Source organism: Budorcas taxicolor, chromosome 6 (genome assembly GCF_023091745.1).
Source record: "Budorcas taxicolor isolate Tak-1 chromosome 6, Takin1.1, whole genome shotgun sequence".
NCBI classification, from domain to species: Eukaryota; Metazoa; Chordata; class Mammalia; order Artiodactyla; family Bovidae; genus Budorcas; species Budorcas taxicolor.
In genome coordinates this window covers 115886665-115901182 of record NC_068915.1, presented here as the reverse complement: position 1 = coordinate 115901182, position 14518 = coordinate 115886665, and the positions used below count along the sequence as shown (strand labels likewise).

Below are 14518 nucleotides of genomic sequence, written 5' to 3'. Positions count from 1 at the left end.
AACAATGAAGGAGAGGACACTGCTGAACTTTACAGTAATACAGGGGATTATAAGGCTATGAACCCCTTCATGCCAACAAACTGGATAATGTTGATGATATGGGCAAACTCCTAGGAACACAAAGTTACACGTAGAGTTTCCTAAATAATACACAATACGTACAATTACAGTATGAATTCAGCAAAGTTGTGGGATGCAAATTCATGAATCAACTGTATTTCTATACCCTATCAGTTAATAATCTAAAAGGGAAATTAAGTTTCCCATAGCATCAAAAAAGAATAAAACACTTAAGAATAAATTTAACCAAGTAGGTATAAAATTTGTACACTGAGACTTTACTATAACAACACCACAGAACATTGCTGAAAGAAACATTTAAATAAATAGACATCCCATGCTGGTGGGTTGGAAGACAGTATTGTTAAGTTCGCAATACTACCCAAAACAATATAATACAGAATCAGTGCAATCCTTACCAAACCCAATGGCAGTCTATAGAAACCTATGGAATTTTAGAGGACTGAGGACAGATAAAATAATCTTGAATAGAATTTGGAAGACTCACTTCCCAATTTGAAAACATTATAAAAGTACAGAAATGAAAACCATGTGGTGCTGGCTTTGGGACAGACACAGAGACCAATGGAGTGAGACAGCCCAGAAATGAATCCTCATTTCAGTGGCCAAGTGACTTTCATAAGGGTTTCAAGATCATGCAATGGAGGAGAAAGGTCTCTCTGATAAACGGTGCTTGGAAAACTGTATATTCTCATGCATAAGAATTGAAGTAGGAAATGGCCACCCACTCCAGTGTTCTTGCCTGGAAAGTTCCATGAACAGAGGAGCCTGGTGGGCTACAGTCCATGGGATTGCAAAGAGTTGGACATGACTGAAGGACTGAACATGTGCAAACAATGAAGCTGGATCTTTAAACCATAAGTAAAAATTAATTTAAAAATGGATCAAATACCTAGATTGAAGAACTAAAACTATAAAAACTCTTAGAAAACATAAATGCAAATATTCATGACTTTGGATCTGGCAAGGCTTTCTCATGTACAACATCAAAAAGAGGCAACTAAAGGAAAAATAAATTAGACTTCATTAAAATTTAAAACTTTTGTGCATCAAAGGATACTATTAGGAGATTGAAAAGACAACCCACAGAACAAGAGGAAATATTTGGAATTCATCTATCTGATTGAGGTCAAATAATCAGAATATATAAAGTGTTCCTACAACTCAATAAGAACAAAAAATCAGCCTAATTCAAAAATTGGTAAAGGACTAAAATAGATATTTCTCCAAAGAAGACATACAAATAACCAATAAGCCCATGAGCTCAAAATCATTAGTCATGAGTAAAATGTTCATCAAAACTAGATACCATTTCACACCCATTAGAGGGCTATTTTCAAAAATACAGAAAACAAGTGTGAAGATGAACAGAAATTGCAACCCTTGTCCATAGCTGCTAGAAATATAAAGTTATAAAGCTGATCTAGAAAACAGTTTGCTGGTTCCTGAAAAAGTTACATATAGAATTACTCTATGATACAAAATTTTCACTCCTAGATTAATACCCAAAAGAATTCAAAACAGACTAAGATATTTGTATATCAGTGTTCATAGCAACATTATTCACACCTAAAAGGTAGAAAGAACCTAAATGTCTATCCACATATGAATGGATAAAGTGTGGTATATCCACGCAATGGAATAGTATTCAGCCTGAAGAAAGAATGAAATTCGGATGCATACTTAACGATGATATCATGCTAAATGAAGTAAGCTACACGTAAAACTGCTATGATTCCACTTACGTGATGTATTTAGCATAGACAAATTCACAGACACAGGAAGTAGAGTAGAGGTTAACACGGCGTTGGGATAGTCACTGGGTACAGTTTATGTTTAAGATGGTGAAACATTCTGGAAAAGGATTGTTCAGTCACTCAGTCGTGTCCGACTCTTTGCAACACAATGAACCACAGCACGCCAGGCCTCCCTGTCCATCACCAACCACCGGAGTCCACCCAAACCCATGTCCATTGAGTCAGTGATGCCATCCAACCATCTCATCCTCTGTCGTCCCTTTCTCCTCCTGCCCTCAATCTTTCCCAGCATCAGGGTATTTTCCAATGAGTCAGCTCTTCTCATTAGGTGGCCAAAGTATTGGAGTTTCAGCTTCAACATCAGTCCTACCCAGGACTGATCTCCTTTAGGATGGACTGGTTGGATCTCCTTGCAGTCCAAGGGACTCTCAAGAGTCTTCAACACCACAGTCCAAAAGCATCAGTTCTTCAGCACTCAGCTTTCTTTATGGTCCAACTCTCACATCTATACATGACTATTGGAAAAACCTAGCTTTGACTGGACCAGACCTTTGTTGGCAAAGTAATGTCTCTGCTTTTTAATATGCTGTCTAGGTTGGTCATAGATTTTCATCCAAGGCGCAAACGTCTTTTAATTTCATGGCTGCAATCACCATCTGCAGTGATTTTGGAGCACAGAAAAATAAAGTCAGTCACCTTTTCCACTGTTTCCCCATCTATTTGCCATGAAGTGATGGGACCAGTCTGTTGTTCCATGTCCAGTTCTAACTGTTGCTTCCTGACCTGCGTACAGATTTCTCAAGAGGCAGGTGAGATGGTCTGATATTGCCATCTCTCTCAGAATTTTCCACAGTTTATTGTGATCCACACAGTCAAAGGCTTTGGCATAGTCAATAAAGCAGAAATAAATGTTTTTTTGGAACTCTCTTGCTTTCTCCATGATCCAGTGGATGTTGGCAATTTGATCTCTGGTTCCTCTGCCTTTTCTAAAACCAGCTTGAACATCAGGAAGTTCACGGTTCACATATTGCTGAAGCCTGGCTTGGAGAATTTTGAGCATGACTTTACTAGCATGTGAGATGAGTGCAATTGTGCAGTAGTTTGAGCATTCTTTGGCATTGCCTTTCTTTGGGATTGGAATGAAAACTGACCTTTTCCAGTCCTGTGGCCACTGCTGAGTTTTCCAAACTTGCTGGCATATTGAGTGCAGCACTTTCACAGCATCATCTTTCAGGATTTGAAACAGCTCAACTGGAATTCCATCACCTCCACTAGCTTTGTTCGTAGTGATACTTCCTAAGGACCACTTGACTTCACATTCCAGGATGTCTGGCTCTAGATGAGTGATCACACCATCATGATTATCTGGGTCATGAAGATCTTTTTTGTACAGTTCTGTGTATTCTTGCCACCTCTTCTTACTATCTTCTGCTTCTGTTAGGTCCATACCATTTCTGTCCTTTATCGAGCCCATCCTTGCATGAAATGTTCCTTTGGTATCTCTAATTTTCTTGAAGAGATCTCTAGTCTTTCCCATTCTGTTGTTTTCCTCTATTTCTTTGCATTGATCTCTGAAGAAGGCTTTCTTATCTCTTCTTGCTATTCTCTGGAACTCTGCATTCAGATGCTTATATCTTTCCTTGTCTCCTTTGCTTTTCGCCTCTCTTCTTTTCACAGCTATTTCTAAGGCCTCTCCAGACAGCCATTTTGCTTTTTTGCATTTCTTTTCCATGGGGATGGTCTTGATCCCTGTCTCCTGTACAATGTCACGAACCTCATTCCATAGTTCATCAGGTACTCTATCTATCAGATCTAGGCCCTTAAATCTATTTCTCACTTACAATGTATAATCATAAGAGATTTGATTGAGGTCATACCTGGATGATCTAGCGGTTTTCCCTACTTTCTTCAATTTGAGTCTGAATTTGGTAATAAGTTCATGATCTGAGCCACAGTCAGCTCCTGGTCTTGTGTTTGTTGACTGTATAGAGCTTCTCCATCTTTGGCTGCAAAGAATATAATCAGTCTGATTTCAGTGTTGACCATCTGGTGATGTCCATGTGTAGAGTCTTCTCTTGTGTTGTTGGAAGAGGGTGTTTGCTATGACCAGTGCATTTTCTTGGCAAAACTCTATTAGTCTTTGCCCTGCTTCATTCCGCATTTCAAGGCCAAATTTGCCTGTTACTCCAGGTGTTTCTTGACTTCCTATTTTTGCATTCCAGTCCCCTATAATGAAAAGGACATCTCTTTTGGGTGTTAGTTCTAAAAGGTCTTCTGGGTCTTCATAGAACCATTCAACTTCAGCTTCTTCAGCGTTACTGGTTGTGGCATAGACTTGGATTACTGTGATATTGAATGGTTTGCCTTGGAGACGAACAGAGATCATTCTGTCGTTTTTGAGATTGCATCCAAGTACTGCATTTCGGACTCTTTTGTTGACCATGATGGCTACTCCATTTCTTCTGAGGGATTCCTGCCCGCAGTAGTAGATGTAATGGTCCTCTGAGTTAAATTCACCCATTCCAGTGCATTTTAGTTTGCTGATTCCTAGAATGTTGACGTTCACTCTTGCCATCTCTTGTTTGACTGCTTCCAATTTGCCTTGATTCATGGACCTGACATTCCAGGTTCCTATGCAATATTGCTGTTTACAGCGTCGGACCTTGCTTCTATCACCAGTCACATCCACAGCTGGGTATTGTTTTTGCTTTGGCTCCATCCCTTCATTCTTTCTGGGGTTATTTCTCCACTGATCTCCAGGAGCGTGTTGGGCACGTACTGACCTGGGGAGTCCCTCTTTCAGTATCCTATCATTTTGCCTTTTCCTACTGTTCATGGGGTTCTCAAGGCAAGAATACTGAAGTGGTTTGCCATTCCCTTCTGCAGTGGACCACATTCTGTCAGACCTCTCCACCACGACCCGCCCATCTTGGGTTGCCCCACGGGCATGGCTTAATTTCATTGAGTTAGACAAGGCAGTGGTCCTCGCGTGATTAGATTGACTAGAGTTCTGTGAGTGTGGTTTCAGTGTGTTCTGCCCTCTGATGCCCTCTTGCAACACCTACCTTCTTACTTGGGCGTGGGGTACCTCTTCACGGCTGCTCCAGCAAAGCGCAGCCGCTGCTCCTTACCTTGGACGAAGGTTTCAAATAGGAAAAGGAGTATGTCAAGGCTGTATATTGTCACCCTGCTTATTTAATTTATATGCAGAGTACATCATGAGAAATGCTGGACTGGAAGAAACACAAGCTGGAATCAAGATTGCCGGGAGAAATATCAATAACCTCAGATATGCAGATGACACCACCCTTATGGCAGAAATTGAAGAGGAAGTTAAAAGCCTCTTGATGAAAGTGAAAGTGGAGAGTGAAAAAGGTGGCTTAAAGCTCAACATTCAGAAAACGAAGATCATGGCATTTGGTCCCATCACTTCATGGGAAATAGATGGGAAAACAGTGGAAACAGTGGCAGAGTTTATTTTCTTGGGCTGCAGAATCACTGCAGCTGGTGACTGCAGCCATGAAATTAAAAGACGCCTACTCCTTGGAAGAAAAGTTATGACTAACCTAGATAGTATATTCAAAAGCAGAGACATTACTTTGCCGACTAAGGTCCGTCTAGTCAAGGCTATGGTTTTTCCAGTGGTCATGTATGGATGTGAGAGTTGGACTGTGAAGAAAGCTGAGCACCGAAGAATTGATGCTTTTGAACTGTGGTGTTGGAGAACACTCTGGAGAGTCCTTTGGACTGCAAGGAGATCCAACCAGTCCATTCTGAAGGAGATCAGTCCTGGGATTTCTTTGGAAGGAATGATGCTAAAGCTGAAACTCCAGTACTTTGGCCAACTCATGCGAAGTGTTGACTCATTGGAAAAGACTCTGATGCTGGGAGGGATTGGGGGCAGGAGGGGAAGGGGACGACAGAGGATGAGATGGCTGGATGGCATCACGGACTCGATGGACGTGAGTCTGAGTGAACTCCGGGAGATGGTGATGAACAGGGAGGCCTAGCGTGCTGCGATTCATGGGGTCGCAAAGAGTCGGACACAACAGCAACTGAACTGAACTGATGGGACCAGATTCCGTGAGCTTAGTTTTCTGAATGTTGAGTTTTAGGTCAACTTTTTCACTCTCCTCTTTCACTTTCATCAAGAGGCTCTTTAGTTCTTCTTTGCTTTCTGCCATAAGTGTGCTGTCATCTGTGTTTCTAAGGTATTGATATTTCTCCCAGCAATCTTGATTCCAGCTTGTGCTTTATCCAGCCTGCATTTCACATGATGTGCTCTGAATGTAATTTAAATTAAGCAGGGTGACAGTATGCAGCCTTGACATACTCCTTTCCCCATTTGGAACAAATCTGTTGTTCCAAGTCAAGTTCTAACTGTTGCTTCTTGACCTGCATACAGATTTCTCAGAAGGCAGGTAAGGTGGTCTGGTATTACCTTCTCTTTAAGAATTTTCCAGTGCTTGCTTTGGCAGCACATATACTAAAATTGGAACGATACAGAGAAGATTAGCATGGCCCCTGCGCAAGGATGACACGCAAATTCGTGAAGCGTTCCGTATTTTTAATGCAAATGAAAACCACAATGAGGTACCACTTCACACCAGTCAGAATGGCTGCGATCCAAAAGTCAGCAAGAAATAAATGCTGGAGAGGGTGTGGAGAAAAGAGAACCCTCCTACACTGTTCGTGGGAATGCAAACTAGTACAGCCACTATGGAAAACAGTGTGGAGATTCCTTAAAAAATTGCAAACAGAACTGCCTTATGACCCAGCAATCCCACTGCTGAGCATACACACTGAGGAAACCAGAATTGAAAGAGACACATGTACCCCAATGTCCACCGCAGCACTGTTTATAATAGCCAGGACATGGAAACAACCTAGATGTCCATCAGCAGATGAATGGATAAGAAAGCTGTGGTACATATACACAATGGAGTATTACTCAGCCATTAAAAAGAATACATTTGAATCAGTTCTAATGAGATGGATGAAACTGGAGCCGATTATACAGAGTGAAGTAAGCCAGAAAGAAAAACACCAATGCAGTATACTAACACATATATATGGAATTTAGAAAGATGGCAATGACAACCTTGTATGCGAGACAGCAAAAAAGACACAGATGTGTATAACGGACTTTTGGACTCTGAGGGAGAGGGAGAGGGTGGGATGATCTGGGAGAATGGCAGTGAGACATGTATACTGTCATGTAAGAAACGAATCGCCAGTCTATGTCCGATACAGGATACAGCATGCTTGGGGCTGGTGCACGGGGATGAACCAGAGAGATGTTATGGGGAGGGAGGTGGGAGAGGGGTTCATATTCAGGAACGCATGTACACCCGTGGTGGATTCATGTCAATGTATGGCAAAACCAATACAGTATTGTAAAGTAAAATAAAGTAAAAATAAAAATTTAATAAAAAAAATAAAAATAAAAAATAAAAAAAATAAAAAACAAACAAAAAAGAATTTTCCAGAGTTTGCTGTGATTCACACAGTCAGTCTTTGGCTTAGTCAATAAAGCAGATGTTTCTTTGAACTCTCTTGCTTTTTTGATGATCCAACGGATGTTGGCAATTTGATCTCTGGTTCTTCTGCGTTTTTAAATCCAGCTTGAACATCTGGAAGGTCATGGTTCATGATGGAGGAGAGACACTTCCCAGCCTCAGGGCATAAGTGACAAATAGACCTACTGGTATTTTAGGCTTTGTTACTATGTTACAGTCTGCTTACCTGAAAAATATAGTTTGAATGTCCACAATTAAAAACATTTTTTTTTCTATTGGGGGTATAGCTGACTAGGGGTGACAGAGATGAGATGGTTGGATGGCATCACCAGTTCAAGGGACATGAGTCTGAGCAAACTCTGGGAGATAGTAAAGGACAGGGAAGCCTGGCGTGCTAGAGTCTGTGGGATCTTAGAGAGCTGGGCGTGACTTATCGACTGAGCAACAACATAGCCAGTTAATAAACAATGGCAGTTTCAGGTGAGCAGCAGAAGCGTCTCAGCCGTCCATGTATCCGTTTTCTCCCAAACTCCCCTTCATTCAGGCTTTCAGATAACATTGAGCAAGATTTCATGTGCTATACAGCAGGTCCTTGTTGGTTATCTATTTTAATTAGAACAGTGTGTACATGTCCATCCCAAACTCCCTAACTATCCCTTACCCCCATCCTTCCCCACCCCTGTAACTATAAGCTTGTTCTCTTGAAGTCGGGTCTGTTTCCGTTTTGTAAGTACGCTCATGAGGGATATCACACGATATTTCTCCTTCTGTCTGATTTACTTCACTCAGTATGACCCTCTTGAGGGCCATCCATGTTGCTGCAAACGGCATTATTTCACTCCTTTTGACGGCTGAGTAACATCCCATCGTGTGAATGGACCGCACCCTCTCCGTTCTTTCCTCTGTAGGTGGACATTTAGGCTGCTTCCATGCCTCGGCTATTGCAAACAGCGCTGCGGTGCACTCCGGGTTCATGCGTCTATTCGGGCCGCGTTTTTCTCTGGATATGTGCCCGCTGGTGGGAGTGCAGGGTCGTGTGGTAGCTCTATGTTTAGTTTTTTAAGGAACGTCCATACTGTTCTCCATAGTGGCTGCACCAACGTACATTCCCACCAACAGTGTAGGAGGGTTCCCTTTTCTTCACACCCTCTCCAGCATTTATTGTTAGTGGATTTTTTGATGATAGCCATTCTGGCGTGTGTGAGGTGATATCACATGATAGTTTTGATTCGTGTTTCCCTAATAATTAGCAATGTTGAACATCTTTCCATATGCTTATTGGCCATCTGTAAGTCTGCTTTGGAGAAATGTCTATTCAGGTCTCCACTTTTTGAGTGGGTTGTTTGTTTTGATGCTGTTAATCGTCATGAGCTGTTTGTAAATTTTGGAGACTGATCCCTATTGGTCACATCATTTGGAAATATCTTCTCCCAATATGTATGTCCACAATTGTTTGTCTCCATACATGATTGACAGTTTGGCTGACTATACAATTCTACTTATATGTGGTTTTTTTTTTTTCAGAATTTTGAAGGCCCTGCATTAGTTTAGCATTGAATGTTACTAATTAAGAAGTTTAGTGAGGTTCTTTTTTCCTTTTTTTTTTTTTAGATGAAGTTGATTTTCCTTCTGAATGTTTTTAAGTTCTTTTTTTTTTTTTTTTAAATCTCTGATTTACTACAGTCAACCATCTTCCTTGGTGGGCTCTTTCAATCTGAACCTTCACGTTGGTGGTATACTGAGGAGCACAGGTGCCTTCCAGTCTGTATGTTCAAGTCTTCATTTCTGGTAAATTACTATTATTTTTTAAAAAATACTTGTTTGGGTGCACCTGTCTTAGTTGCAGCAAGTAGGATCTTGAGTTGCGGCATCCAGGACCTAGTTCCCTGACCCGGGATCAACACTGCCCCCACATTGGGAGTGCGGAGTCTGAGTCACTGGACCACCAGACAAGTCCCACCTTCTTTCTTTTAAAAGATGTTTCCCTCCATTGTTCCCTCTCGAGTTGTTTTTATTTGGTTCTTCACTGCAGGTGTGAGGGCTTTATTTGCAGTGCAAACTCTCCTGAGCGGGCAAGCTCAGTCAGTGCAGCCAGGGTGGGGGAGGGGCTCAGCTGCCCTGCAGCACGCGGGATCTGGCTCCCTGACCACGAACTGAACATGTTCCCTGGACTGGAAAGTGGGTCCTTAACCGCTGGACCTCAAGAGAAGTCCTCCCCCAGAATCCTTAGGGGAAAGTTGTTAAGGCTCCTGAAGTGAGAGTTTAAGTCATTTCTAATTTTCTGTGTCTTTTTGTTCTACTTCCTGTATAACTTCCTTCTAATTTTCTTTTTGTTCTACTTCCTGAATAATTTCCTTACCTTTATCTTGTAGCCCTTCTATTGAATTTCTTTTACAATGTTGGCTATAACTTTCAAGACTCTTTTCTTAAACATCTCTGAGGCTATTAGCAGTTTTTGAAAACATGTTTTGATTCCCTCCATTAACAGTTTCTTTGCCTGCCCACCCTGCCCACACATTTTTTCATATTCACACTTGAGCCATTTCTTAAATGACTGGTGATCCTTCACTGTTCCTTCATGTTCACAAGCAATGTGATTAAAAGCTGATTAGAAGCTCCATGTGGGCAGAGCTTCTGACCGGTGGGCTTCAGTTCTGGGTGATCCGCAAGAACTGCCTGGTTCTTTGGGATCGCCAAACGGTAACATGCCCACAGGGCTTCCCTAGTGGCTCAGAGGTTAAAGCGTCTGCCTCCAATGCGGGAGACCCGGGTTCGATCCCTGGGTCGGGAAGATCCCCTGGAGAAGGAAATGGCAACCCACTCCAGTACTCTTGCCTGGAGAATCCCATGGACTGAGGAGCCTGGTGGGCTGCAGTCCACGGGGTCACAAAGAGTCGGACATGACTGAGCGACTTCACTTACTCACTTAACATGCCCACGGCTGCTCTTACACTGTGTCGTTTCTGCAGAGCGTGCTCTCTGCTCTGCCTGGGTATGGGAGCTCACTGCCACGAGTTCTACTTGGGGCAAGGAAATGGCTTGAGCAGGGGTGCTCAGCTTCTCTTTCTGCAGACTTAATAAAGCCACAAATTAGAAAAGGCTTTCGAGGTAATGATTATTATTGCGTAATGCTCCCTGATTATGAATTGTGAGACAGTGAACTCACCTAACTTTTCTTACAAAATCGTCTTGTGCTATTAAAACATACTAGTATCTTCATTAATAGTACACATGAAAATAATAAAACTTGACTTTTATAAAAATATCTAACATATGCCACGTTTTCCTGCAAGTGGTTCTAAGAGATTCCCAAATCAGCAGGGTGCTTTGAGTGGCCATCTCCATGCCTGAGGCCTCTCCATGGTCACTGTCCATGTCTCCCTGTGGCCACTTGTGCTCCTGCCAGACCAAGCTGCTTCTACTTTTATGAGTATACGAAGACCCTTCTGACCCTACGTCCTGCATTCTCCCTTGTGACGGTTATTTTAGGTCAGCATGAGTGGGTCCTAGGGTGCCCAGATATTTGGTTAAACTGAATTCTGGAGGTGTCTGTTGAGAGTGTATTTTGGGATGAGATTAACATCTGCATCGGTGGACTCAGTAAAGCAGATTGCCATCCTCAATGTGGGTGGGCCTCACCCATCAGTTCAAGGCCTGCGTAGAAGAAAAAGACAGCTCCTGTTGCCTGAGCGCCTCTGAGCTGGATCATTTGGTTTTTCCCTACCTTTTGGATCACACTGAAATATCGGCTCCTCCTGGGTCTCACACCTGGCTGGCTTTCAGACTGGAATACCTCCATTGGCCCTCCTGGTCCTCAGGCTTTTGGACTGGGACTGCACCGTTGGCTCTCCAGTTTGCTGACTGAAGGTCTCAGGACTTGTCAGCCTCCATCATTTTATGAGCCAATTCCTTACAATAAATCTATCTGTTCCATATTGGTTCTGTTTCTCTGGAGAACCCTCACTAATACATCTCTCAAGGGGTGAAAACTGATTCTTAAAGGAAGAAAGTAATCTTAGATATAACAATGGTTTGTGGCCCTCCCAAAGTTCAATTCTACCAGACAAAATTTTGTTCCTTAGTATTTTCTCCTTAATATCTTAATTTTTCCTTAGGGGTAGATAATGGAAAGTCAAAGCTGAGAATCACTTCTTTATGCCTTTTGTTTGTAAATTCTGTTTGCCAGGAGCACCCTCTCCATCTGCTGGGTGCCCTTCAGGGGTGTCCCAGCCTCTAATCTTGCTCCCGACATCCATTCTCAATATAACAGCCAGAGTTTTCTCAAAAACATGCATCCAACATGACACTCCTTGCTCAGAAGCCTCCATGACTCTCAGTTCCATTTAGAATAAATCTGACCTTGACTTTGTTAGGTCCCAGGGAATGCTGGGCTTTCCCCTGCTTCAGTCTGGATGGCTGAAAGGCCTTTGCTCTGACAGTCACCAGCTCTGGTCCAGCTCTCCTCCTCAGAGGGGCTTCTGTCCCCAGGCACCAGAGAACCCTTGATTGTATCACCCTGTGCTCTGCTGAATCCAAGTCGTGCCTGAGCCACATCTGAGCTGGAGCCCGGGCCTTGCCTCTGACTGTCTGGGGGACTCTGGGCAAACCCCGCACCATCTGTGCGCTTTTGTCTCTCATCCACAGCAGAGGGCTAATGGCGCCAGTGCGGAGACTGGTTGTACTGACTGCATGAGAGCCTGCAGCAGCAGAGCGGCTGGTGCGAACCTGCTTGACAAATGGTCATTGTTAGGCCACTCATTCATCCAGCAAGTACTGGACTGATGTGTGTCCAGTCCTTGCCTGGCAGGAGCTAAGGTTCAGAGGTGCAGGAGGCAGACATTCCTATGCCCGGCCGTCCTAGACGTCTCTGGGGATACTGGTGAACACCAAGAATCCCAGTCCAGTGCAATGTGCTCTGACAAGCAAAAGCACAGGGTCTGTGGGAGTGGGGAGTCTGACTCAGACTCGTGGTGACAGTGAAAGTCGCTCGATCGTGTCTAACCATTTGCGACCCCATATACAGTCCACGGAATTCTCCAGGCCAGAGTACTGGAGTGGGTAGCCTTTCCCTTCTCCAGGGGATCTTCCCAACCCAGGGATGGAACCCAGGTCTCCTGCATTGCAGGCAGATTCTGAATACTGGAGTGGGTAGCCTATCCCTTTTCCAGTGGATCTTCCCGACCCAGGAATCGAGCCGGGGTCTCCTGCGTTGCAGGTGGATTCTTTACCGACTGAGCTATCAGGGAAGCTGTGGGGAGGCGGCCAGCCCAAAACATTGCCCACCCAGTGGAGTGCTAAGACAAACACCCCCAGCCTGTCAAACGCTACCTTCAGCAGCAAGGTCATTCAACACCCACCAGGAGGAGTGAGGGGTCTTATTCTGCGTACTTAACGGATCATATTAGCTCATTCTGGTTGTGACACTAGTCAGTCAGAGGATTAAAAGGCCGCGGCTGCAGGTGGGCAAGAGTGAACGTGAGGCAGTGAGTCCTGGCAGGCCCAGAGATGAAGGTTGTGGGGTCCAGGAAGAAATGCAAATGAAGGCCCTCGTACCGTACACCCTAGCGCCAAGCTCCTCTGCATCTGGGCCCTGTAACCAGCCATGGAACCAAGTAAGGTAAAACCCGTCTCTTGTGTCTCGGTGTTTGTGAAGGGTGGAGCCCTCCTGAACACCGGGCCCGACGAGGGACCCCTGTGCTACGGGTCCGAGGGCAGACTTGTACCTGGGGCTTGCCGATGACGGGCAAGCGGCCCCACTGCAGGGCCGGGGAGGGCCTGACGGGGTTCGTGGCTTGTGCGGCGGGTGCATGCGAGGTCGTGAGGAACGGCTGGACCGCCCTGGGACAGCACGGGGTTGCAAGGTACCGGGAGCCCGGGCGGTGGCTGCAAAGGGGCAGCAGGAAGAAGACGAGGTGGGAAGGGCGCCTCCAGGCCAGCGATTCTAAGCGAGCGACCTGAAGGCTTGCGGCGGCCCCATCGCCCGGGGCGGGAGGCCCCGGACCAGCCGGCAGCCGGACCCAGCGCTCTCCGTCCGGAAACGCGGCCCAGCCCCTCGAGACGGGTCCTTCGAGTCCCACTGAGTCACCTGGACTCAGGCGAGGGCCCCGGCCCCAAGGTCACAGGGCCAAGCGGTGGAGGAGGTGGATTCGAACCGGGCCAAGGTCACAGAACCGTTCCCCGCGGGTCAGGACGGAGGTTCACCTGCCCGACGCCATCCCGAGGGCCGAACCGGGGTGTGCGGACCCGCGGCGGGGGCGTGGGGCGCGGGGGCGTCTGGGAGCCTGTCAAAGAGGCGGAACTCTCCTCACCGCCGGCTCGTAGTTCGCTCACCCGGCCCCGCGCTGGGCCGGGCCCCTCCGCTCGACTACAAGTCCCAGAAGGCCGCGCGGCGCGGGCGGGGAGGGGGCCGCGCGGCGCGGGCCCGGGGTGACGTCACCTCCGCATCTCGCTCCCCTTGCCGCAGCCCCTCGCGGCGCCCGGGCGCTTGAGCGCGCGCGGCCTGACGGGAATCGTAGTCCCCACGCCGAGCGGCCCGAGCGGCGGGTGCGGGCGCGCGGACTCCAGCTCCCGGCGTGCCCCACGTGCCGGAGGCGTGTTAACGGCGGGCAGGGCGGGCGCGGCCGGAGGGGGAGCGGAGCTCGAGAGGGCGGAGTGAGGCGGGGGGGGGGGGGGGGGGGGCGGTGAGGGGGGGAAGGAGGGCGCCCACACCCCTCCCCCTCCCCGCCGCTCCTTCCCCCTCCCCCGACGTAAACTGGGATCCCTTTCCCCTTGTGTCCGCCATATTGGACTCCAACTCTGGTCAGCGGCGGCGCCGGGCCCGGTGGACTCGCCGTCGCTCCCGCCCAGCCGCCGCCCCGCAGCCGCCGCCCGCCCGCCCGGAGGCGACCCCGCGCAGCGCCCGGCCCCCCCCCCCGCCCCCCGCCCGCGGCCGGCCAGAGCGTGCGCCGCCGCCGCCTCAGCCTCCCCGCCCTCCCCGCCCTCCGCCGCCGCCCGCGGCCCCGCGCCCACTCCGCGCCCTCCCCGCCCGCCCGCCATGAGCCCGGCCGACGCCAAGCGCGGGGCCAAGCGCCGGAAGAACAAGCGGGGCGGCGGCGGCGGCTCGGGCGGGGGCAACGGCGGCGCGGGCGGCGGCAAGGCCGGCCCGGCGGCGGCGCTGCGCGG

The 14518-nt window shown here is 47.1% G+C and overlaps 1 non-coding gene across 1 annotated transcript; it reads left to right on the top strand.

Moving 5' to 3' along the window:
- The first annotated feature begins 6300 nt into the window (after nt 1-6300).
- LOC128050127 (U6 spliceosomal RNA) lies at nt 6301-6407 on the top strand. Its single transcript, XR_008199637.1, has one exon. It is a non-coding gene; the product is annotated as a U6 spliceosomal RNA (small nuclear RNA).
- The last annotated feature ends 8111 nt before the right edge of the window (nt 6408-14518 follow it).